Source organism: Natator depressus, chromosome 2, assembly GCF_965152275.1.
Source record: "Natator depressus isolate rNatDep1 chromosome 2, rNatDep2.hap1, whole genome shotgun sequence".
Classification (NCBI taxonomy): domain Eukaryota; kingdom Metazoa; phylum Chordata; order Testudines; family Cheloniidae; genus Natator; species Natator depressus.
Window position 1 is genome coordinate 208,301,389 of NC_134235.1, and position 26,724 is coordinate 208,328,112.

At 38.7% G+C, this 26,724-nt stretch overlaps 1 protein-coding gene across 2 annotated transcripts in view; it reads right to left on the bottom strand.

Annotated features, from left to right (window-relative positions):
• The window catches only part of AHR (aryl hydrocarbon receptor), a 91,003-nt gene that overhangs the window by 33,331 nt on the left and 30,948 nt on the right, over nt 1-26,724 (bottom strand). The window lies entirely within an intron of this gene.

The following is a 26,724-nucleotide window of genomic DNA, read 5'->3' on the forward strand; positions in this document are numbered from 1 at the left end:
AGGTCTTAGTAAGCCATGAAAGTGCTAAACTGTAGTTAAAAAACAAAACAAAAAAAACCCACACACACAATGAAAGGTTCTTATGTTTTAATACCTTGTGTCCGTTTCTATCCTCTCAAAGACACAAAGTGTAATAATATGAAAAACAAGTAGATTTTTCAGGTTTTGTAAAGGCTATTTACAGAGTAGAAACTTACACTGCACGTCAATGGGACTTTTTTAATAAATCAAAATCTAGTTGTCACAATGGCAGTTTCCTGTTTTGTTATTTAAGACATTTATTTTTCACCACCTTTGCAATATGCATCTTTGCAATATGTGGCAGTTTTCATTTAACATACATTTAAGCATGTGTTTATATGTAAGCACATGCTTGAGTGTTTTCCTGAACTAGGACCCCAGTCCTGGTGGACATCACGGCATAAATGAGAGCCAGCTGCCTGAGTCTCTATCTGGATAAGACAAAAGAGAGATTGGTAGGCTGGGAATAACAGATGGATGATCACGTGGAAATTATATCTGCTGCTATTATTGAGGTTATACATCTGCAACTTATTCCCTGAGTTCATAATAGCAGGTGTCATTCACCCTGTGGAGAGAGTGGAATTCCATGTTTAATTAAGATCTGTGGGCCAGGGTATAAATTTCTAGCTTTCACATATGTGAGGATAACCTTCCAAATGCATTGTCGTCTTCCCAAATCTACAGAAGAGGGTTCAGAGAAATGATTCAAGCATTGGAAAAACTGCTTTATAGTGAGACTCAAGGAGTTCACTATATTAATTTTATCAAAAGAGTCTATTAAGGGGTGACTCGATCAGTCTATAAGTACCTACATGGGGAATAGAAACGAGGAGTCTTCAGCGTAGCATACAGAGGTATAACAAGATTAGATTCATCGATTCCAAGGCCAAAGGGATCACAGTGATCATCAAATCTGACCACCTGCATTTACTAGCTGGAAGTTACAGCTAGACAAATTCAGACTTGAAATAAGGTGCAAATTTGTAACTGATTGTTCCAGTGGTTGGTTTCTATCTATTAAGGGTAATGGTGGATTCTCCATCACTGGAAATTTTTAAATCAAGATTGGATGTTTTGCTATAAGACATAGTCTAATTCAAACAGGAAAGGCCTATGGCCTGTATTACGTAGGAGGTCAGAGTAGGTGACCACAATCATCCCTATAATCTCCAAATCATTAAATGACAGACTGTAGTTTGCGTTTCATCTTATTGTAATTTGACTATCCAACTCCAATCTTCCAGCAAAAAAGAAATCAAACCTGATCATTCTTACATGGATTTAAAAGAAAAAAAAAATAGAAAAAATAAATTATGCACTAATGTTTACATATTAAAAAAGGAACAAACAAGAGCACAATTAATGTGCTTCTCTGCAATTTACTTTTAATGAAAACCTTCAACAACTTTACAAATAGCACAAAAATAAATCATCCAAATTTTCTTTTTAACAATTGGGCTTCAGGCTAAGCACTTTTCTACTTTCATATGAAGCTAAACTGTAAACATAAGCTATGCAAGTGGGTAAATACAATTTATAATATCTGCATACAGGATTCTTTTTATATAAGAAAATATGTCCTATTTATAATCTCAAACTTCACTGGTTGTCACGTAATCCTGGATTTATCATCCAATAATAAATCACCCTACCATTGCCAGGAATTTTCCAATGCAGGTAAACACTAAACCCTAGATGTAGCAGAATGAGGTAGTGACCTTTTATGGCTTTTCTAAAACACAGCAGCTTCATGATTTTGTGTGCATTTGTCTTGAGTGTGAAATGCGATCTGCTCACACTCATACCAGCAAATGTAAAAAATATTAACTTGATTCAGTTTGTACTATGTCTACAGAAGACAGCAAGTTAAATACAGACACTTTATAGGAGAAGTAATTAAAATGCCCATGTTTAGCAACCATAACCTCTTATCTTTAATTCTAAGTATATGGAGGAAATTGAGTTTAAGTTAGATAAAACTGTGTTGTAGGTAGATGCTGACTTAAATGGTAAGTGGCAAATTAGTTTTAAAATCAGATGTTTGCATAGCTAGAAGTACCCATGAAAAAATGAACTGGCTCTTTATTTTCACAATGGAATTTCCACTTTGAGAAGCCTTGCTTCCTGGTATATTCTTGTACTGCTTGAGATAAAAGAATCTTACAGAATCAAAAGTCAGACACCACAGAGAAAAACATTGCATAAACTGTAGCCTCACCTATCATAACTGTAAACCACTGGTTATGATGCAGAAGAGAGAGGCATGTATGGGGGCTATCACAATTAAAGAGCAGTTGCATTTTTGACTCCTCTCTGATTTCTGAGTACCTGTCCTCAACTGTTAGGCCCTGTGTGCTGACTTAACTCAGCATGGAATCCCATAAGTCTCAGATTTATAGACTGGGTCCCCAGACTACAGAGCTCTGTGTTCCAATCCTGATAACTCACCAGGCTCAAATGGATTCAATACCTGCAAGTCTTCCCTTTGGGAGGTGTGGCCAATGGTTAATACAGTGACCTGAAAACTTCCATAAAGCAAGTTATTATTTAATCTTAACAGTAGGAACACAGCAAAGCATAAGAGAAAAAGTATTTAAAAACAATGAAAGCCCTCACATACCTATCTTCCCAGTGGCTTGCCATCCCTTGAAGGCCCTAGGGCATCCATTTCCTTCAGATCCCTGGCCTCTAGAGCAACCCCAACCACTATTCTCCTTCTCCCTCAAGAATGTCTCATGTCCCCACCAGCAGCCCTTTATCTTGCTTCTTGGGCTTTTGATACTCCTATGATTACAAACTGTGATTCTCCCCCTTAACAAATTGGCCCAGTGAGCTCAACAGGAGGTTAGAAGTCAGATATCAAAGCAAACGAGTATAATATTGTCCTTCAAGTGCATAAATAAATGGGTGGCACTCTGAAGATATTTACCTTGTTCATGCTGACTCCTTGTAGTCCGACCATAAACCCCTTACCACTGTCAGACAAGCAGAGCCCTATTCCTAAGTGATTACAAAGCAACTCTACATCCGTCACAGAAAACTGACCAGATTTAAAGGCAGTCCAAACTTACGTGATAGTGAAAAGACCTCCCCCTGTACTGTGTGGAGCCAGGTCCCTCGCACCATTTTGGAAGAGAGTCTAGCAATGCCGAGACGTGCTGTAACGTGTTGTACTATGGCAAAATTCAATGATGGATGTACCACCTTAAACTCTGCCTGCTCTGTACTTTTAATCAGAAGTAACAGTATGAAGACATACTCCTCCTTGGAATAATGACCACAAGGCTTTTTGGTTAGTAAAACAGGATATTGCTTATTTTGCCGACACTTATGCGGAGAAGATCCAGGAAACCAGAGAAGCAGCATGGTTTGATGGACTGGATGAAAATGAATCTTAAATTACAAGCCCAGCTCAGCCCCTGACTCAGCATCTGGGTATGTTTCTGAATCTGTCTCCATTTCCCCATCTGAAAAAACCTACCTACATACCTGACAAGGGATTTGTGAGAAACTTTAGCACCAAATCACTAATCACAGCCTCTTGGACAGATCTCATCACCTTTGTAGTAGCTCAGACAAGCCATTTTTTGTTTCAGGCAGACCTAAATTTGAGTCTAAATACTTAATTTGAAGAAAGATATGTTCTTGCAAGGCACCAGAAATAACCTCTAGGAATAAGAGAATTGTGAGTGTTGAGTGGCTGAAGAAAACAGAGGCCTTCAGTCTATCGAAATCAGTCAGGATTAAACAGATCTCTGATCTCAAAGTCTTCCAAAGCCAGAAAAGCTTTGTGAATGCAGATTGATCCTGCAACCATTGGCTGAAAAAGCTGAATGACAATCATACGAAACCCCTTCTGTGAGTTGAGCTTTTTCTTATTATTACAGATGAAGATGCAACTAGAGGCAGGCTGACTACTTGCATTGAGGTGGGAAGAAAAGTCTTAAGTTGCTAACTCCTAATTGAGCATTTTTAGAAGTCATTGCCAAGTTTCTGCTTAAGTTTGAGTCTATGCAATTTTACTATTAGGCAAATGATCTATTCAAGCCTAAAAACGTATTAGGCAAGTATTACATCAATCACAAGTAGATCTTTAGCGCATCACTCATGCAGCCCTGGAATTCAATACTAAAGAACTTCCCAGAACTGTTTATCATCAAATTTTGGCACAACTCTCACAATTTGATACAAAAAGTCCAAGTTATAGTTAGAGCCAGTTTAGTCTGTTTCATAACCCTTTCAATACTGTCATCAGTGCAACTAACGATCACTTTTAAAAATGCTCTGAAGAAGGGGACGTTCTTAGTTGCTTGAGTAACTACCACCAAACACCCAAAATAAAGTTAATCAATCAAAACCAGACTTATTTCAAAAAACCTAAAGGAAGACACTATTTGGAACACTGAGTTAATATTAAACAACTGCTTAAATCATTAACATACTTTAAACAGTTTATGCTAACTGAAGGTTTTTTTTTTTTTTTTTTAAATTTAAACTGATCTTTTCAAGGTGTTCCAGTAAAGGATATACTAAAAATAGATTTCACATTAAGTACCAGGCTGACTTGAGTTAAATCAGCAAGCAGGAAACATTGATTTAAATCTTGATTTACATTTGTACTTTTTAGTTATTTTCCTAAAGCAAGGTTGATCATCATTGGTTGTTACCTGTTAAAAACACATTGATCTGCAACTACATGTGGTACATTTTGCTAAACAGGAAGATATAATTTATCAATACACATTTACTTAAGCAAAAATATATATTCAGATTCTTAATTTTTTACTTTTTGTAGTATGCTAGAAAATGGTGAATGATGCTTTTCTTAAATTTTCCTTTGTAATTTGTGACAAACTATCTGTACGGAAATTAGAATCCAATTAAAAATCCAAAATTAGCATTTTAAAATTGCTTTCGTTAGTTAATGTGACACAGAAGAGGTATTTGTTATTAATATTAAATGTGCACATGAGAGAAAAATAAGGTTATCAAAACATTTTGCACTTAACATTAACTGATTTATTGAATAAAAAAGTACTCTATAGCTAATGAATTGAATGATTGTTTCTGAGCAGTCCTTCAAGATTTTAGAACTAGCACATCTCATCCTCTCACACCTAATTCCTATTCACAGATAGAAAAAAAGTGAACAATTTCCTGCTTCTTCAACTCAAATTCTTAAATTTGACTGCACTAGTCATTGCATTGAACTAGTTCAATCAACTGAAATGAAGAAAATGTGCTCTCTGCACCTAACCTTAGCACCAAATATGTACTGTAATTTTTTAAATTTCATTTACATTATTTTAACAGATTATAGTGATGGTGATGGATTCTCCCGTAGCTTTGACAGATGAGCACATATGAGCAGCTAGTATATTAAGTTCTGGGTTTATTTGTTTTTATGGCTTCTCACATGGAAACCAAGTCCAATCCAGGATTTTCAAATGCAGCTGCATTTGGTAGTGGGAGGGTTTGAGGCATCGACCTAATGATGCACTCACTCTCTTCTCAAGCAAAGACTTCATGTGCCACTCCTCAAAACTGGACACAGTCTTATGATGCACACTTCTCCAACCGGGGCTATCCTGTGCAACTTATCCCCCAAGTTTTAATGTCTATCTTGCACACTTTGATGTTGGCCTTCAAGGTGTGTCTGTATCGGAGGATGGGTCGCCTCTTATTGTGGGTTCCTATGCTCAACTGGCTGTAGAACATCGCTTTTGATATATGGGAAGCCTCCATGTGGATTGTGTGTGGACCAAAGTTGAGCTCTGATGAGCACGCTCTTGATGCTAGGGGTCTGGCACCTCTCAAGGACTTTGGTGTTGGGGATCTGTCCTGGCACTTGACACTGCAGACAGATCTTAGGCAGTGAAGGTGGAAGACTTCCAGCTGTTTGATGTGGCTTTGGCACAGCGTCCATGTCTCACAACCATAAAGGAGTGAGATGAGTACAGTGTGGTAGACTTATCTTAGTCCTGAGGCAGACTTCATGGGCCCTCCAGTGCCAAACTGCCCTTTACAGTCGCTGAATGATACATATAACATGGTGTTGCTGGAAAGCACGCTACCCAGATAGCTCTGTCAGGAAATTCTACTAAGTGACAATGGGATCATGATGCTTGTGATCTGGTTCTGGCTGGTACACCACCTCCGTCTGTTTCAGGCTGATTGTGAAACAAACATTTTGAGGCACAGGTAAAGCGATACACAATAAGATGAATATCCTCAAAAGTGCATGCAATGAGGGCACAGTCATCAGCAAACAGCTCTCTTGATAGCTGTTTGATTACAGTAGAACCTTAAAGTTATGAACACCAAAGTTACAAACTGACCAGTCAACAACACACTTCATTTGGAATTGGAAATATGCAATCAGGCAGCAGAGACCAAAAAAATGCAATTACTGTACAGTACTGTGTTAAAGATAAACTAACAAAAAAAAAGAAATTTAAAAAAATATTCACAAGGTAAGGAAACTGTTTCTGTGCTTGTTTCATTTCAATTAAAATGGTTAAAAGCAGCATTTTTCCTCTGCATAGTAAAGTTTCAAAGCTATATTAGGTCAGTGTTTGGTTGTAAACTTTTGAAAGAACCATAACGTTTTGTTCAGAGCTATGAACATTTCAGAGTTACGAACCACCTCCATTCCAGAGGTGTTCGTAATTTGAGGTTCTACTTTATGAAGGAGTTTCCATAGGCTCCGTGATTCACCATGTCAAAGCTTTGGTCAGGTCAACAAACACCAAATAGAGGTCCTTGGCTCTGTTCATGAGCCTTCTCTTGTATTTGTCAGACTGCCAAAATCATGTGCATCCACAGCCAGCACAAAAGCCACACTGACTCTGCATTATAGTAATTTTAGGTCTAAACAGTTTGTCATGTTTTCAGATTTAACTTTAAATAGTTTTTTTTAAATTTATTTATATTTTTTAATATATATCTCCAATTTTATTGAAAATTATTTTCAATCTCCCTTGTTAATAAATGTAAATCTATAGTGTAAAACTAGAGTGTATTAGGTAGGAACACGCAACAATGTAGGAAATGCAAAAATTAAGGTTGCATGTGGAAGCTAAACTATGGCATTTTGAATTACTCTCTACTGCTGAATCCATGTAAGACAAAAGGAGTTTATGAAAATACTTTAATATACATGATATCTCATCATGGAATAGGAATTATAAATTCTAATTTTATAGTATGAGACAATATATTCATGAAATGTTTAAAAAAAAAAGTTACGTAAATGAATTCCAATAGTTCATAGATCAGGGACCCAATCTTATGGGGTTCCAGGGGCTTCTGTATACGTTATTTAGGTTAATCATTCTATCTCCCAATGGGACTCAGTGCTCAGTCTAGAAGATACCATCACAGATGCTTAGTTTTGCAATTCTCAAACTGTGGATTTGTGTTAACAGCAAAAATATTTAAAAATAAATAAATATATAGAGGTGAGAAATAACAGACCTCAACCCTATTGTCCCGCTGCAAATTTGTGTACACAGTCAATCCCTTACCGCTCTCTAAAAAGTAAAAATTTCAAAAAATACAATGAATAGAAGATTGTTGGGGGTGGAATAGATCTGGACAAGGAGAAGTCCTGTGAGATGGGAGGGACAGACAGTTGAAACAACAGTGAAACTGTTGAGCAGCATATTAAAAAGTCTTGAGGTCTTTCTGAGTGCAGCCTTCTTTGATTTGAGATCTACCATACCATTCTCTCACTAGAAGGGAAAACCTATAATGGCAGCAGGCCACAAAAGAGACCCAGTTTGGGAATAAGAATCATTCAAGAAATATATGCTTGCTGAGGACGTTTTAAAGGAAGTCACACCAGTGAACTGGTGAAAGTTACCAAAGCACTTGGATTCAGAGACTGTTGAAGTGATAATCTCACTTTTAACAGCAGTAGTTTCTTCTGCCGGTATAGAAAGAATATTTTTTTCCTTTGGAATAATTTGTTCTAAATTGAGAAAAAGCAGGAAAGCTTGTTTCTTTTCCAGATTATGAACAAACAGGAAAATGAAGGTGAAGACGACTGAGTTAGCTGCAGAACCCAATATTTTAAGTTTCTCATGTTGACCTGGCTAACAGTCAATTTTTTTTTTTAAAACTATTTTAAACAATTTTAACAAAAACCAATCTGATTTTAAAAAAACTTGAATGTTTAAATTCAAAAATTCATATGCTTGTTTTGTTAAAACATTATATATTTTCTGTTGAAGAAAAAAATCCAGAATACATAATAATGTTATTTTAGTAAAATAAAATCATTTAAAAGTCTGTCTGGTGATGTTCTCCTCCCAGTACAACATGGCAAGAAAATCCCCCAAATATTAATGATTAACCTGCTGAACTGGAGATAGTTCACCTCCCAATGACTTCATAAATTCTGCTTCAATTACCTTTGGTAAATGAAATAACCAAACAATCATTCATTTTCTGATATAGCTGTAAAAACTAATCTGAAAAGTTTTCAAAATAAATCACTTTAAAAATGTATAGTGTGTACGTTCTAAAAATGAAACCTATATCTATCTCTGAGTTGTGAATAATATGTATTAAGGTTATAACAACCAACAAGAATGCACTTTTATGTAGAAAACCATGATTAAATCAAGTCTTCCTGACTAGTGATTTAAATCAAATCCACCCTGATTATTTGACTTAACCTTAAAGTGGAGTACAACACACTATTTTTTGTTTGTTTAAAACTTCCACTCATTGCATATTGCAATGAAAACTTCTCAGTAGCAGCAGCCATGTTTTAATATAGTCATGATGGCTTCCAATTAAAGGTAAAGGAATCAGTAATGAAAGCAATCAGCGAGCCACCTAAGGCATAACTTTTTGATTCTGGACATGCGCCTGCCTGGTCTGGGAATGGCCTGTATAAGGCATAGTTTTAAAAATAAGGATTGGTGGGAGGAGGATAGTAGAGGTCTCCCTCTTGAAATTTTGTCATTGGCCAATAGGTGGTCAGTCAAAACTACATGGGCTGTGATCTGATGGGAGGGAAATAGAATCAGAGACCTTCGGGTATCAGTAAGAAAAAACAGGTTGGAGCCCAACAGTGTTAGTGGGCTTGGAAACAAACACTGTGTCCTAAGAGTCTTGTGGCATGGCATAGAAGCTCCTGAACTTGTTTCCAGCTAGTCTAGTATCAATGAAAGACAATGACAGCCTGAGTCAGTTACTGGGTGTCAGAGCTGGGCATCATTATTTATTTCTGGAACCACCCACAATGTGCTAGACACTTTCAAAAAGTTATCTGGCTTTTTACTGGTCCAAATGGTGAAAGCTCTAGAAATTCACTTTGGGGGAATAAAGGGTGTATCACTGGGCATGCACTTACAGAATTCAAGAAAAATTCTAGTGTGCATAGGTATACGGTTCCAACTAATCCCTCTCTCAATCAGCAGCATAGCTTCTCAGCTGCTGCAACTGGGGTTTAAACTGAAATGTCTGAGATACATGTGCAGTCCTGCATTTTCATTCACCCAAACATTTTTTTAAAAAACCTCCTCTAAAACTGAGTAAAGCACATACTCCTCAGTGAACACTATGCCCATGCTTTATTATTTTTTATTATAATAGAAGTATAGCCAGTTATGAGCACATACTCTACTCAGAAAAACAAAACAATTTTCTCTTTGCAAATGGGAAAAATGTATTTTGTCACTCTTCCATAGTAAAAATTGCTAAAGAGAATTTGTTCAACCTTTGCAAAAAAAATTCAAACTCAGAACAAAGAAGGAAAATTTTAGCTCTAAAAGTGAAAGAATCAGATATTTAATAATGTGTGAACACAGAGGGTTTCAATGGAAACTATTTTGCAATCTTAATTATAGGGGTTGTCACTAAAAACAAACACTAAAATAAAGCACTATTTGGTTGCTAAAATAAAAAGTGCTTTGCATATTTTCAGTTTAGTCAGGATAAAGCACTGCCAATATTAAGGTTTTATTAGTAATTGTTGAATGTTTTAGAGAATACAGATGGAAACAGACTTACAAAACAAATAAAATAGTAAATATTTTGTCAGTATTGTCTTGAAAATTACTCAACATACAGCTACAGAAAATCCCCAAGGTCCCGAGTGCTTAAACTTTAAAAACATGTCTTCGTACATATTTTAAATTAACATGGAAAAGGAGTAGGCACTCTCTAAATTACTTCAGAGTCAGCAAAAAATACTCCTTGACTTAATTCATTATATGCACACTGTATACATACATACATACATACACACACACACAGAAAACAAAATAGAACAGACTCATGACCCAGGCATAAAAATATATTTTAAAACTGCTTACATTTTCATGAAAGCTGACTGCTAATAGTTAGTTTTTTTTGTGGTGCTTTAGAGTCATATACTACTAATGGTTTAATTTTAAGATAACCTTGGGTCAAAAGAAAATGTAAAATTAATATTTTTTCTTTAGCTGAAATCAAACAGACTTAATTAATTTAGCACAAAAACTATTTCTGTCATAAGGAAGTCTGTTGCTTGCCCTTTCAAAATTTACATGTTTGTGAGCTCAAACCACTGCTACTTGGTTTCCAAGTCTATGGGAGGAACATGTAGGTTTATAAATCAGAAGACAAGAGACAAGAACTTGGCAGAAGGAACCTCCTTCCCCACCCCCACCCCACTCCCCATTGAATTTCACTGGCTAAGACCAAAAAGCAGCCCATAATTTCCCAGAAATTACATTTCAAGATCACAAGAATCCCAGTAATAACATGCATTTTTACTAAACAGAACTCAAAGAACTCTTGTGTTTCATTCTATGTACAGTATCCTCATTTATTAAGTATTCTACTTGATATGGCTTAGTAACACAAATGAGGAAACATTAATACAGGGGTTCTCAAATTGGGGGTCAGGACCCCTCAGGGGGTCATGAGGTTATTACCTGTGGGGTCACGAACTCTTAGCCTCCACCTCAAACCCTGCTTTGCCGCCAGCATTTTAATATATTTAACACCATTATAAAGTTTTTTAATTTATTGGGGGGGGTCGCACTCAGAGGCTCAGGTGAAAGGGGTCACCAATACAAAAGTTTGAGAACCACTGCATTAATAGAAGTAGAAAAGCCTTTTTAAAAGGTTTTGATTAACTACTCTATACTCTTAGAGAGCTAATAAGCAACCTTATCTTACAATGGTCACTGGTGCTTTTATTTCCCAGTCTTCCCTTCTATACTCTGTTTTTCAAATTCTCATTCTTTATTTCATCTTAGTATTGAAAGCTTACTCAAAGATGTATTTCCATATCAGTAAGACGCTGTAATATATTCCACCTTAAGAACAGGCACAATCTTGGAAAATTTTGACACAATTGCCTCTGACCAAGATTATAAACACTTCTTTTCTCATATTAAAAGACATTTATTTACATAGGTAAACCAAAAGCATTCAAATATACACCATATCTTCATTAAAAAGCTGAGATTTCAGTCAAAAAACACATTTAGCATTAGACTAGTAGAGAAGCGACAGGTGGGGGATATGCGTTAATGTTTTCCTGTAATGACCAGAATACATACATCTGCTAGTACATAACTACATGAGGGTATGTTTTGAAAGAGAGGGAAAACCAGAAGCATAAGCTCCTCCTTTCAAACAACCTAAGCCAGTGGTTCTCAACTAGGGCTACATGTGCCACTGGGGGTACGCAAAGGTCTTCTGGGGCCACATCAATTCATCTAGCTGATATTTGCCTAGTTTTAAAACAGCCTATATAAAAAGCACTAGTGAAGTCAGTACAAACTAAAATTTCATACAGTGAAATGTTTATACTGCTCTATATACGCTGGAATGTAAGTACAATATTTATATTCAAATTAATTTAATAATTATATGGCAAAAATAAGCAATTTTTCAGTAAGTGTGCTGTGACACTTTTGTATTTTTGTTGTTTGATTTTGTAAGCAAGTAGTTTTAAAGTGAAGTAAAACTTAGGGGATATGCAAGACATATCAGATTTCTGAAAGGGGTACAGCAGTCTGGATCGGTTGAGAGCCACTGACATAAGCTATCTGCAGACTTCTCATATTAAGATGCTTCAGCTGCCTCGGTACCCTTTCCTGCAGTGGAAAATTTCTTAATTAACACAACTCAAAGAAAAAAATAATCTTCACTCACAAATGCAGCACAACTAATTCTTGGATGAAACATTGCAAATGTTACAACACACAAGCTTGGACAGAAAGTGAACCTTATTCAAATAAAAGTATGGGCTAAATTATTCAGGCAGATTATAAAGTAAATTTCTGAATCAGAACTTCGCCAAGACAGCAGGGTTATAACACCTTTATTTTCATGAAAAGGGCCACAGATATAATAGCTACAGACGGTCAAAACATAGGTTTTAGACTACCTGTAAAATACTGCAGCTGACCACGAATGATAGAGCAGTGGTTCAATATTGAATCTGAAAAGAATGCTACTCAGAGGCCTTCTACATGCTTCCCAAGATACACAAACAAGGCAACCCAGGCAGACCCATCGTATTTGGCCATGGTACTCTTACTGATATTCAGACTCCTATAAACTATTCACCACACAAAGGGCCAGCTTCCTACAGGACACAACCGACTTCTTCCACAAACTCCACAACATTAACAAGCTCCCTCAGAATATCATCCTTGCCCCCATGGATGTCACCTCCCTGTACACTAACATCTTGCACAATGACAGCTTAGCTGCCTGCCTCAAATATTTACAAAACAACGGACAACCCTCAGATATCCACCCTAAACACATCCCCAGACTCATCCATTTCAGCCTCACCCATAACAATTTTACATTCAACACACACTTTGTCCAAACCATGGGAACAACCAGGGTACTAGGATGGCTCCCCAATATGCCAACCTCTTCATGGGCCACACTGAAGAAGAATTTCTGGACAAATGCACCATGAAACCAATGAAATACCTGAGATATATCAATGATATTTTCATTCTCTGGACAAACGACTTGAACTCACTCAGAATTCCACCACAACTTTAACCACCACCACCACCACCACCACCCACCCATTAAAGTGTGTCTGGAACATTCCCACATCAGCATCAACTTCCTGGATACTACCATCAGCTCCAAGAACCGAACCCTACTGACAACCGTACACAAGCAACCCCTGGATCACCACACCTATCTTCAAGATACAGTAACCATCCCAAACAAACCCAGAAATCTTATCTCCAGTTGGGCCCTCAGACACCGCATAATATGCTCCGAGGAGAAAGTCTGTGATATACACTTTAACACACTCAAAACTGCCTTCGCTAAACAAGGACACTCCACCAGAGAAGTAGATCGCAGCATGGAACAGGACAACCAAATACCCTGAGAGAACCTGCTTCAAAACAGAAATGACTGCACACCCCTAGTTGTCACCTGCCACACCACAATGGAATCCATATGGGGTATCGAACAACTACAACCCATACTTGATGGGGACCCCATCCCGGAAAAAGAAAAAAATCTTTTGAGTCCTCGCCCCATCCTGTTCTGGCCTTCAAAAACCAACAAACCAACCCCCCAGCCTCTTCAAGTTCATCGTCAGAAGCAAGTTCCCCACAGACCAGGACACACCAACTCAAAGCGGCACCAGACCCTGCCAGAACAAAAGATGCAAAACCTGCAGACATGTCTCCACCACTACAGTGATCAACACACTTTTCAAGATCCATGGATCCAAAATCCAACACATGTGGTGTACCTCATCCAGCTCACTAAACGCCCTAATAAAAACTATGTGGGTGAAGCCAGACAATCACTACACTCTTGAATGAACTCACACAGGAAAATGATAAAAGGCAAAAACACCACAAACTGTGGGTGAACACTTTTCACAAAGCAATCATTCTATAGCTGACAGATTTTATAGCTGATCCTCAAAGGAAACCTGCACAACACTTTCAAAAGACAAGCCTGGGAGCTTAAATTCATAACTTTGCTAGACAATAAAAATCATGGACTGAATAGACACTGGATTTAATACAGAAATCTATAACCCACTAACCCACCCACTCAGATACAGCTTTGTTATCCGTATGTTGGGGAAATTAGTGTCAGTTAGTCAAAAATTCCAGTTAACTAAGAACTATTCTTACCAATAGAGGGAGGGAACTGGGGGTATGGGGTCTGGGCTCTGGGAGGGGGTATGGGTGTGTGGGGGCTCAGGGCGGGGGAGTGAGGCGTGGTAGGGGTTTTGGGGTGCCAAAAACTGGTGGCGCTCACCTTGGGCGACTCTCTGAAAGTGGCAACACGTTCCTGCTGCCCCTAGACGGAGATGTAGCCAGGCTGCTCCGCGTGCTGCCTCCACCTGCAGGCGCTGCCCCTGAAGCTCCCATTGGCTGTGGTCCCCAGCCAATGGGAGCTGTGGAGCCAGCACTCGGGGTGGGGTGGGGGCAGCACAGGGAGCTACCCAAGGTGAGCACTGCCCGGATCCGGCACCCCAAAATGCCAGTTTCTAGAGCTTCCCAGGTGGTAAAGTGCTGGATAACACAGCTTTTACTGTACTGCTCCCCCGACCCCTTCCTCCCTGTTACTGGAAGGGTGTTAATAGGCCACTTCATCTTGAATGGTCCCTTGAAATGGGTTAACTACTTATGCTAAACAATATGTTCCATCTAGTATTTAGCTGTGACACTGAGGGCTAGTCTACACTAAAAGCACTACAGTGATGCAGCTCCATCAGTGCATCTGGAGAATACACTAAGCCAACAGGAGAGAGCTCTCCTGTTGACTTAATTACTCCACCTCCATGAGAGGCGGTAGCTATGTCGGTAGGAGAAGCTTTCCGGCCAACACGCTGTCTACACCAGCACTTAGGTCGGTGTAACTTATGTCACTCATGGGGTGTGGATTATTCACACCCCAATCGACGTAAATTATACTGAAGTAAGTGGTAGTGGATACAAACCTTGAGTTAGTTTCCCAGACCTGAAGAAGAGCTCTGTGTAAGCTCAAAAGCCTGTCTCTCTCACCAACAGAAGTTGGTCCAATAAAAGATATTACCTCACCTACCTTTTTTCTCTAATAGCACTGGCACAGACACGGCTACAACTACACTGCAGGCATACGTATATATGCCTGAGTCACTTTCCAGTCTCCCACTCAAAAATTAGACTTCTCCTGACATTGTTAGTTTCAGATTGACAATATTAGAACAGAAGATAGCATGACTGCAGGCCAAATATATAGGTACTTGAAAAAAGGAAACAGGTAATAGAAATATTGACAGGTTTCAGAGTAACAGCCGTGTTAGTCTGTATTCGTAAAAAAAAAAAAAAAAAAAAGGAATACTTGTGGCACCTTAGAGACTAACCAGTTTATTTGAGCATGAGCTTTCGTGAGCTACAGCTCACTTCATCGGATGCATAGCATATCGTGGAAACTGCAGTTTCCACGATATGCTATGCATCCGATGAAGTGAGCTGTAGCTCACGAAAGCTCATGCTCAAATAAACTGGTTAGTCTCTAAGGTAATAGAAATATTGTTGCTCAACCCACAAATTTCCACATTAGCATAAGTAATGTTTTATACAATGGAATAGAAAAATCAGACATTGCCTAGATACTTATATTTAAGTAATCAATTTTAAGCAATTAAAAAATGTTGCCAGAGCAAGTGTCATTATAGCAGTCACAGTGGTAAATGAAATACTTGTATATGAATCCAGTTATGAAACAGTCAAGAATATTTATCAGAATAGAGAGGAAGCATGGTCCAGTAGTTAGGGGAGTAGCTTAGGACTTAGAGTTCCTACTTCAGCACAAACTGCCTGGGTAACCCTGGGCAAATGACTTAAGCCGCTCTGTGACTCAGCTTACCATTTGTAAAATGAAGATAAAAACAGTTCTCTATCTCACAGGGAGTTGAGAGAGCAATACATTAAAAATTGTGAGGTGCTCAGATATGAGGGCCATCTAAGTTCCTAAGATAGATATTTGAAAATAGTTTAAATTATACCTAAAGTTTATGTAGAGAGAACAATACAACTTTTTAAGCACTCTCGGTTAATTTGGTTAGCTGCACTGAACAATGAATTATGAATGGTTACCTTTTTTCCCCAAGATCCTGTTGTTTTTTTAAATCAATTATACAAAATACATATGAACATCAGTATCTTTATACATTCAGAGTATAAGATAAAGAAAAGCATGTGATGCATCACAGCCTAAGGCAGCAGCTTTGCTGAAGGCTGGGCTTGGAAAGCCTAATAGGGTACTTTCTTGACTGAAATACAGACAACAAAGGCAGGGCTAACAATTTACTACTCAGCCTGCAAAATGCAGAAGTTGGGTGCTGTATACAACTACCCTAAGAAAAAACACACTGGGGAGCGAGAAGAAGAGTTAAGGCTGAACTTACAGGAGGAAGCCTAGAAAGAGGAAGAAGGGGAACTGGAACCTCTGACTACTTAATCCACTCTTCCCAAAGGGAAAGCTTCTTATGGAGTCCTGCACTCAAAGCAATCTGCTGTTAAGTGCTGAATCTGCAAATGCCTCCATGTTCAGTCAATTATGTTTTAAAGAAAAAATGAAGGGGCAAGCCAGGTGAGAAACTTTGCAAAGCTTGTCTATAAATTGTAATATGTTGGGCTGAGGGTTTTTTTGTTTAGTTCTAACAATACAGCTTATACGTACTATAAATTAATGAGTACATCCATGATTAATAATTCAGAAATATAATATTCATCAACTCTGACTGTAAAAAGTTGGAAAAAACTTATTTACTAAGAACTTACTGCTTAAATTATGTAAGCAGACAGCAGCGTTAGCCTTTTAGGCAGGCAGCCTACAGCTTCAATGTACCAAACAAACAATTTTGGGGGCTCCATCAGCAGATGATCATTTTTTCTTTAGAAAACCTAAAATTAGAGATTAAACTTTAAAATCTAAGGTTTCTTTAACTAATGATTTAAATTGCCAATTTCAGTTGCCTTGATTTAAATAAATCTACCCTAAAGACCCCAGAAGGCTTTATTCCTCAGCTCTAAAAAGGAAAAATACATGTTATTTCCCCACTAGAAGTTCACCTTATGAATAGAAACTACACACAAATCCCCAAATATTTTTATTACTTTCCATTCTAAATCTAAGCAATATTGTATTTGGTTAATATAGTACCTGAATCAGCTGCAAGATCCACCAACCAAACGTTCGTTCTTGTTTAATAAGCACCAGGAACTTGATTGGCATAACACAATACACAAAAATAAATAAAGCATCTGCCTGAGAAGTTAACAGCCTGGAGAACAAACACATAAAGTAAAGCAAGATAATTGCCCAGAGTAAGCATTGTTGTTAATTTGGATTTTGTTTTAGTTTCACTTCTCATCGCAAAGAAAATATTTGACTTGCATGGGCTTGCAGATTTTTTTTTTTTTAATTAGGGTTTTTCTTTAGTAGGGATTTGAAAGAGTTCTATGAATTAGTGTGATTATAAACAGATAGCATTACACAGTACCTTCGAGCCTCTTGAAGCCACCCACACCTTCACATCACCAGATTGTACAGAAACCCACTAAGTTATGACTAAAGGACTATGCATTCTATACCACTCTACAAAAAGATTCCCATATAGTCTCTCAAATCTGCCACAGCGTTTTCTATGAGAATTTTTAACCTGCTTGTGCATGATGCCTAGAAATGATTGGCATTTGTACCTCTAAGGAAGTTGTTAGATATTGGAAAGCCTGAACACAAGTAGTTTTCTTTTGAAAGAATTACCGTTTTAGAATACCATTTCAAGTGGTTGGTAGAAAGCTAAGCTAGAGGGGCCAGTGTCTTTCCAAAGTACGCTAAAGCAAAATTTTCAACAACAATACATGTAATTTATATGTGGTAAGAGCCACTGTAAATTTTGTAAGTTAAACGATTTATCTCTGATGAATTTTCTGGTCTGTTATACACTGAATATCATTCAGTATTTGTCTTCAGCTGTGTGTTATCTGTACATTTGATTTATACACATGAACTCTTCTGAGAATACTGAAGAGTATTTCTTAAAGGATAGACTGTAAATGGCCTTTTCTGACCCTCATGCACTTCAAATTCACCCAACTGTAAATCTGCTGTGCTTTTTCTTTTTTTTTTTTTTGGGGGGGGGGGAGAGGGGGGAGAAGGGAACTGAAAAATAATCTTTGCGTTTTCAATATAGTAGAGCAATTTGTTGATAACATGCATGTTCATGTTTTAATTTAAATAAGTGGTGGATGAGGTTGGAAAACTATTTCATAACTAAGTTCAGTGTTTTCCAACTTTACACTATAGACTGATAATTGTAGGACAAAGTTAAAAAATAAGAGGTGACATTTATTTATTACTATATAGCTATCAACCAAGTCAAATGTGATAGATTCTTAAGTTTTAAAAAAATAGATTAAGATTTTGATTAAAGAAAAAATATCAATCCCCATTTTCAACATTGGAGTTCAGAAAGAAATTGGCCTATTTTCTGAACAACCTTTTCCTTCTTTCCCACCAGAATTAAACAATTACAAATAAAAAGATAGTGACATGACAGTTATAGCTGAACAATGCATTAGGTTTAGGAGCATCATATTTACAAAAGGATCTCTCTGTGTTTGGTACCAAACTGATTGTGGCTTAAGAGGAGAATACAGTGCTACCAAGACTAGAGAACCTGCAACAGTTATGAATGTTGAGAGTCTAGAGTGCAGGACACAGCAAAAAAGTATATTTTGCTATACAGGTGAGTCGCATCATACGTGCATTTAACTTACGCAAATTCAACTATATGCGCTCGGCCAAAAAAAAACAACCACCAACAAGAAGACACCTGTAAATAGTGCGAGCGATTCCGCCCACTATTCCACTGAATGAGCATATGCCCCGGAGCGAGCATGAGATGGGAGACGTGAATCTGCTGTTTCCTCGGTCGGTCTCAGTTCCCACGTGCCTCTCATAGTGTAAGCATCTCACCGCGCTGAGTGTGATTCTAGTGTTTAAAGATACTGTACGTATTTTTTGTACAAAATGGCCCCTAAACACAAGCCAACTACTTCATCTGGTGCTCAACTGAACAAACAGCGATCTGTTCCAATGCTGGAGGAAAAACTGGCTGTGCTGGACTTATTGAGAGACGGTATGTCGCTCTCCAATGTGGCGTGTAAATATGGCCGCAATGAATCTAGCATCCGTGCCATCAAGATTTGAGAGAGAGAAATTCGTCAAGCCGTGGCATCAAGTGCTCCAATAACTGCTAAGCTGACAAGCCAAGTGCATGATAAAACTTTAGTGAAGACTGAAAAGGCATTAAACTTATGGCTGGAAGACATGAACCGTAAACGTGTGCCTATTGATGGCAACACATTGCTCTTAGCCTCTATGTGCTGTTCAAACCTCCCACTGAAGAGGGACAGCCTTCTGATGAGAAGGAATTCAAAGCCAGCCAAGGTTGGCTTAACAGTTTTAGGAACCACTTCAACCTCAAAAACGTGCAGACTACTGGTGAAGCTGCATCTGCCAATGAAGAGGCAGCAAAAGCTTACCTCGAACAATTAAAGAAAATCATAGAAGAAAGGGGCTATCTTCTGGAACAAGTTTTTAATGCTGATGAGACTGGGCTGTTCTGGAAAAAAATGCCCAACCGCACTTACACTTCGAAATCAGAAAGACAAACCCCTGGCTTCAAAGCAGCTAAAGACTGTGTTGTTTTGTGGCAATGCGGCTGGGCATTTAATAAAGCTGGGCTTGCTCTACAGGGCTGCAAATCCCCGTTCCCTAAAAGGCAAGAACAGAAATCTCCTGCCTGTGTTCTGGCAATCAAATAAAAAGGCTTGGGTGATGGCAGCATTATTTCTGGATTGGTTCCACAAGTGTTTCATTCCGGAGGTCAAGCGGTACCTCGAAGAAAAAGGATTTGACTTTAAAGTGTTGCTGATCGTAGGCAATGCTTCTGGACACCCTGCGGCACTCCTGTTTGCACATAATGACGCTGAGGTAGTCTTTCTCCCCCCAATACCACCTCCATCCTCCAACCTCTCGACCAAGGCGTGATTTACTGTTTCAAGGCCACGTACACGAGGCTTCTGTTCTCACAGATACGTAGCACTATGGATGCTGATCCCAATCTTAATGTGAGAGAGTGTTGGAAGTCCTTCAACATTGCCGACTGCATCACTTATATTAAACAAGCAATGAATGCAATCAAGCCTGAAAAGTCAATGCATGTTGGCGAAACCTATGGAAAGAATGCGTGAATGATGTTAAGGGTTTCCCGACCATTGACAAAGAAGTGAAATGCACTGTTCAGGTGGCCAGGCAAGTGGGTGGTGATGGCTTCATTGACATCCTTGAGGAAGAAACTGAAGAATTAATTGAGAGCCATAGAGAAATATTGACTAACTAAGAGTTAGAGGAACTGATAAAATTATCTACAGAAGACGAAGATGACGACAACAAACGGGAAGAGCCAGAAAATTGGAATCTTCATAAATTTGCTTAAGTGTTCCAAGCAGCAAAACACTTGAATTATTTAATTTCTGAATATGATCCCTCTATGGAACGAAGCCTCAAAATCACACATAGTATTACGAATGATTTGAGACCGTATCAAGAAATGTTTGAGCACCTCAAGAGACAACAGCAACAGTTGCCAATCACCATGTTTTTCAAGGAAAAACAACCAGCAGCAGATAAGCCCACGCAATCAACTTCCAGAGCCAACCACTTCATATACGACTCACTCTCCATCCCCAAGCTCTCTGTCACTTCTGTCTCCTGGATCGACATCAAGCCCTGACACCCTGTAATTACTCCTCCTGTAATTACCAATACAGTACTGTAAAATTATATTTTGCATATGTACTCTTATATACTGTACATTAGTGTATACATTATACATATTACTATACAGGGTTGTATACACAAAACCATGTACCATATACTGTACTTCATGGGCGATTTAAGGGATTTTCAAGGGTAATTATGACTATACATGATTTTCGCCTTACACGCTGACTTTAGAACCAAACCCCCGCGTAAGATGCGACTCCACTGTAGTTACAATTCTTTATATCAAAAGTGTACCATCTCAGAGGAAGTCCCTTACATGACTTCACATTACTGCAATAAGATACAGTAAACAACTGGAGTTAACAAATTTAAGAGTTTGTTTATGGGGGGGAGGGAAGCCCAGAGTATCTAGTGTGGAATAGTGGATTAACCTAAACATCAAAAAGGCACGCTAAGGCATCTACACTAGCGGTGCTAAAGCAGCACAGCAACAGCGCTGTCCAAAGCCACTGTAGCACCGTAGCGCAGATGCTTCCTACAGCAACAGAAAAGTTCTTCCTATCACAGTGGATAATACGAGCAGAGGTAGTTAGGTTGATGGAAACTGCATCTACACTTGGGCTGGGTGAGCTTAATTACAGTACTCACAGATATGAATTTTTCACATCCCTGAGCTAGGCCAAGCTAGCTAGCTAGGCCAATCTAATTTTTTAAGTGTAAATCAGGCCTTAGTATGGAATAATAGCATGGGAAGTTAGGGCAGAATGGCTAGTCTTCTTTAAACTCACACCCTACCTATTTTGCACTAAATTCTGCACGGTAGACAAGACCTAAGTATTTGTGAATGTATAACATTGGCTTTAAAGTTCAAGTGTTTTCAAAACAATCTACACATAGAATTGTTTTGAAAACACTAACTTTAAAGCCAGTAGTATACAATTCTTTAGGGTTACACAGAAGCAGAGCCATCTAACGCTGCACCCAACTCAATCTGCAACAGAGGTTCCAACTACATGTGTGGACACTCCCAACAGTTATTCTGTGCACAAGAAGGAAGAAACAAGAGAAATCTGGTCCAAATTGATGTGTAATCCTTTTCCACCCAGTACGTTTTTAGTAGTTCGACATCATAAAAGTTGAGACAGAATTACAGAAATGCATTTCACTTAAATGTATGAACATAAATGATCCCTCCGGGGCTTTTGATTTTTTTGAAAATGAAAGGCATTCTTAAAAGGTTTCACATACACTATGAACATAAATAGTTAATGTGGTTCTCATCCCTAAAAAGCAAACATAAAACAGGGAATACTGTTATAATATGGGAGTCTGCTGTGGCTGCAAGCCACAGCACAATAAAGGATTGCATAATTCAACAACCAAATATATAGCGTTTGGCACATTAGTTTGGATTCTAAATACTCTGCCTTTAAGATACTTTTATCTAGCATTCCAAGTTTAATGTAAAGTATTTACCATTTGTTATGGTTCCACGGCTAGCTGTGCCTTTGACCTCTCCTATCAGGCTCTCTGTGGGCACCCTTTCCAAGAGACTTCTCTGTGAGTGGAATCCCCATAGTTCACTCCACTTTTCAATTTTAGGTTCCCAAACTCCTGTTTACCAACTGTGTTTCCTTAGCAGGCCAAACTGGATTTGGTGCCTACCAAAGACTGGCCTTTCAAGTTTGCAATCACAGGTAAACACTCCAAAAAGCTTCTCTAAAACAAAGTATTTACTTACCCATAAGAACACAGCAATCATAGAGAAAAGGATTAAAACAACAACAAAAAGGTCTATACATCTATCATCTTAGTGAAAGCTTTGTATTTCTCTCATGTTTGTTCTCTTTTTTTAAAACAATATTTATGGACTGTAGACTAAGTAAGCTTCTTTTAAAATACAGAACATATATAATTTAGTAAGTCACTTCACTGAAAGTTGATCTTAACATTTACCATTTTCATAGAATCATAGAAGAATCGAGTTGCAAGAGAACTCAGAAGGTCATCTAGTCCAAGCCCCTGCTCAAAACAGGACCAACACCAACTAAATCATCCCAGCCAGGGCTTGGTCAAGCCAGGCCTTAAAAACCTCTAAGGATGGAGATTCCAACCCCTCTCTAGGTAATGCATTCCAGTGCTTCACCACCCTCCTAGTGAAATAGTTTTTCCTAATATCCAACCTAGACCTCCCCCACTGCAACTTGAGACCATTGCTCCTTGTTTTGTCATCTGCCACAAGTGAGAACAACCTAGCTCCATCCTCTTTGAAACCCCCCTTCAGGTAGTTGAAGGCTGCTATCAAATCCCACCCCCACCCCACCCCCGCTTCTTTTCTGCAGACTAAATAAGCCCATTTCCCTCAGCTTCTCCTCATAGGCCATGTGTGCCAGCCCTCTAGTAACTTTCGCTGCCCTCCACTGGGCTCTCTCCACATCCTTTCTGTAGTGGGGGGCCCAAAACTGGACACAATACTCCAGATGTGGCCTCAACAATGCTGAACAGAGGGGAATAATCACCTCCCTAGATCTCCTGGTAATGCTTCTACTAATGCAGCCCAATATGCCATTAGCCTTCTTGGTAACAAGGGCACACTGTTGACTCATATCCAGCTTCTCGTCCACTGTAATCCCCAGGTCCTTTTCTGAAGAACCGCCACTTAGCCTGTCGGTCCTGAGCCTGTAGCAGTGCATGGGATTCTTCCATCCTAAGTGCAGGACTCTGCACTTGTCCTTGTTGAATCTCATCACATTTCTTTTGGCCCAATCCTCTAATTTGTCTAGGTCCCTCTGTTTCCTATCCCTACCCTCCAGCGTATCTAACCTCTCCCCGCAGCTTAGTGTCATCCGCGAACTTGCTGAGGGTGCAATCCATCCCATCATCCAGATCATTAATGAAGATGTTGAACAAAACCGGCCCCAGGACCGACCTCCTGGGCACTCCGCTTGATACCGGCTGCCAACTAGACATTGAGCTGTTGATCACTACCCACTGAGCCCGACGACCTAGACAGCTTTCTATCCACCTTATAGTCCATTCTTCCAATCCATACTTTTTTAACTTGTTGGCAAGAATACTGTGGGAGACCGTATCCAAAGCTTTGCTAAAGTCAAGGTATATCACATCCACCACTTTCCCCATGTCCACAGAGCCAGTTATCTCCGCATAGAAGGCTATCAGGTTGGTCAGGCATGACTTGCCCTTGGTGAATACATGCTGACTCTTCCTGATCACCTTCCTCTCCTCCAAATGCTTAAAAATGAATTCCTTGAGGACCTGCTCCATGATCTTTCCAGGGACTGAAGTGAGGTTGTAGTTTCCCAGATTCTCTCTCTTTCCTTTAAAGATGGGCACTACATTTGCCTTTTTCTAGTCATCCAGGACCTCCCCCGATCGCCAAGAGTTTTCAAAGATAATGGCCGATGCCTCTGCAATCACATCAGCAAACCCCTCAGCACCCTCGGATGTACTGCATCCGGCCCCATCGACTTGTGCATTTCCAGCTTTTCTAAATAGTCCTTAACATGTTCTTTCACCACTGACGGCTGCTCCCCTCCTCCCCATACTGTGCTGCCCCAGACTGCTGCACTGGAGCTGACCTTGTCTGTGAAGACTGAGACAAAAAAAGCATTAAAGTACTTCAGCTTTTTCCACATCTGTCACTAGGTTGCCTCCCCCATTCAGTAAGAGTCCTACATTTTCCCTGACCACCTTCTTGTTGCTAACATACCTGTAGAAACCCTTCGTTACCCTTCACATCCCTTGCTTGCTGCAATTCCAGTTGTGATTTGGCCTTCCTGATTTCACACCTGCATGCTTGAGCAATATTTTAATATTCCTCCCTAGACATCTGTCCAAGTTTCCACTTCTTAAAAGCTTCCTTTTTGTGTTTAAGCTCACTGAAGATTTCTCTGTTTTCTCACTTTGTAAAGAAATGTAATTAATGACATATTAAAAATGTAAATATGCAATATGTGCATCATCTGAGGAACAGCATTCATCAAAGATTTTGGCTTTTATAGGAGAAAAAGGATGACTGAAACTACGTTTACAGTCAAAATTCAACTGCAGTTTTAGTTGTAATCAATATGGTAGCATATATGAATTTATCTGCGTACACTGTCAAAAGCATCATTTTATATATCAAAATCATTATTTTGTATTCCTAAGGATTGGATCCAGAAAGTTTTATTTTGGCTGCTTTGCTTTATATTTCACTTTTAAAATCTAGTCCATGTCCATATCAACTGCACTCAGATTGCTATTTGAGTAAGTGCAAATCAACTTGAATTTTAAGGGTGCTGCCATTCTTTTTGTAATCTTGCTGATAGTACACAAAAGCAAAGCAAATGAAACAATCCAAACAAGAGGTTTCATTTCACCTGCCACAATGAACAACACTCAAGGGGGCAAAGACAGATCTGTTCAATAATTATATATTTTAGTAACTCGTTCCAAATGCTAAGAATATGTGGGATTCAGCCAAGAAGAAAAATAAAAGTAATAGGGGTAGTCAAGCAGTTCCTCACAAACCATGTATAAAGTTATCTTTAGACAGCAGTTCTTTAAAGTGTCTATTTAACATTTCTGCTGGATACTGAGCCCTTGTATACACTGCAAACTTATATGGGTATAACTATGCTGCTCAAGGTGTGGAACACCCTGACTGATGCAGTTATACCAACTGAACGCCTGGTGTAGACAGCGCAATGTCGATGGAAGGGCTTCTTCTATCAACATAGCTACAACCTCTTGGAGAGGTGTAGTACCTATGCCAAGAAGAGAAGCTCTCCAGCTGGTGTAGACAGCATCATCACTAAGCGCTGCAGCTGCACCACTGCGCTGTAAGTGTAGACAAGCCCTAAGTTAATGTATAAAAATCCATTTCAGAAGTGAATAGGAATGTGGTTAACATGCAAGAGGTACATTTTCAAAGAAACTACACCTAGTTTTAACCCACAACTGCTATTTAAAACGATACTAGCACAAACAAAGCTATACATAATGCTTCTAAATATTTCACTGTCAATTTCACTTTGTTGGTTCTATAGTCCTATAAACACCTTTAAAAACATTAACAATGCATTCTATTCCACTGTTTTTTCATTGACAGTGAAACAGTCCAACCGGAATGTTTAATTACACTTATTCATTCACTACTTATAATTAGCTAATGGAAATTAGGTTTAACTCCTTGATTTAATATTTAGAGTTTTTTGCTCTCAAACTGTCAATACATTTAGAGGTATGAATTTAAAAAAAATTAAAAAACAATGGTGTTCTTAGAACACTAAAATTTGTTATAGTACAAAGAAAAAAAGATGTCATAAGTACATACAAGATAGTCAGGAAAATTGCATACAAATAGGAAAAATCAGAAAGTGAATATTATAATAGGAAAATCTGCATTACTTCCTTCCCTCACTCCCATGTCCCAGAATCTCTTTTAATGAGTGTCTGCGGCTATATCGACACTGGAACAAAACCAAAAAAAAAAAAAAAAAATCCACCCTCCATCAGCAAGTCTCAAAGTCCAGGTCAATTGACTCAGACTCACGACACAGGGATAAATATAGAAATGCAGACCTTCCCACCTGGGCTGGAACAAGAGCTCTGAAGTCCAGCAAGGTGGTGGTGGGTTTCAGAGCACAGGCTCCAGCCCAGGCTGAGACTTGCTATCATGGGGGGTTTCTTTCTTTTTTACAATGTAGATGTACCCTTTAAAGATAATAGCTCCTAACACTAGTTCCTGTATAGAATTATGAATTGCTCTCTGACTTACTTATGGGTACAAAATAACACTTATTTCCCAGTCTGAAGCCTTACTGAACATTGTGCATTACACACAACACTTCAGGATGGTCTAAAGCACGAGTAGACACAATTAAGTCAACACTTAATTCC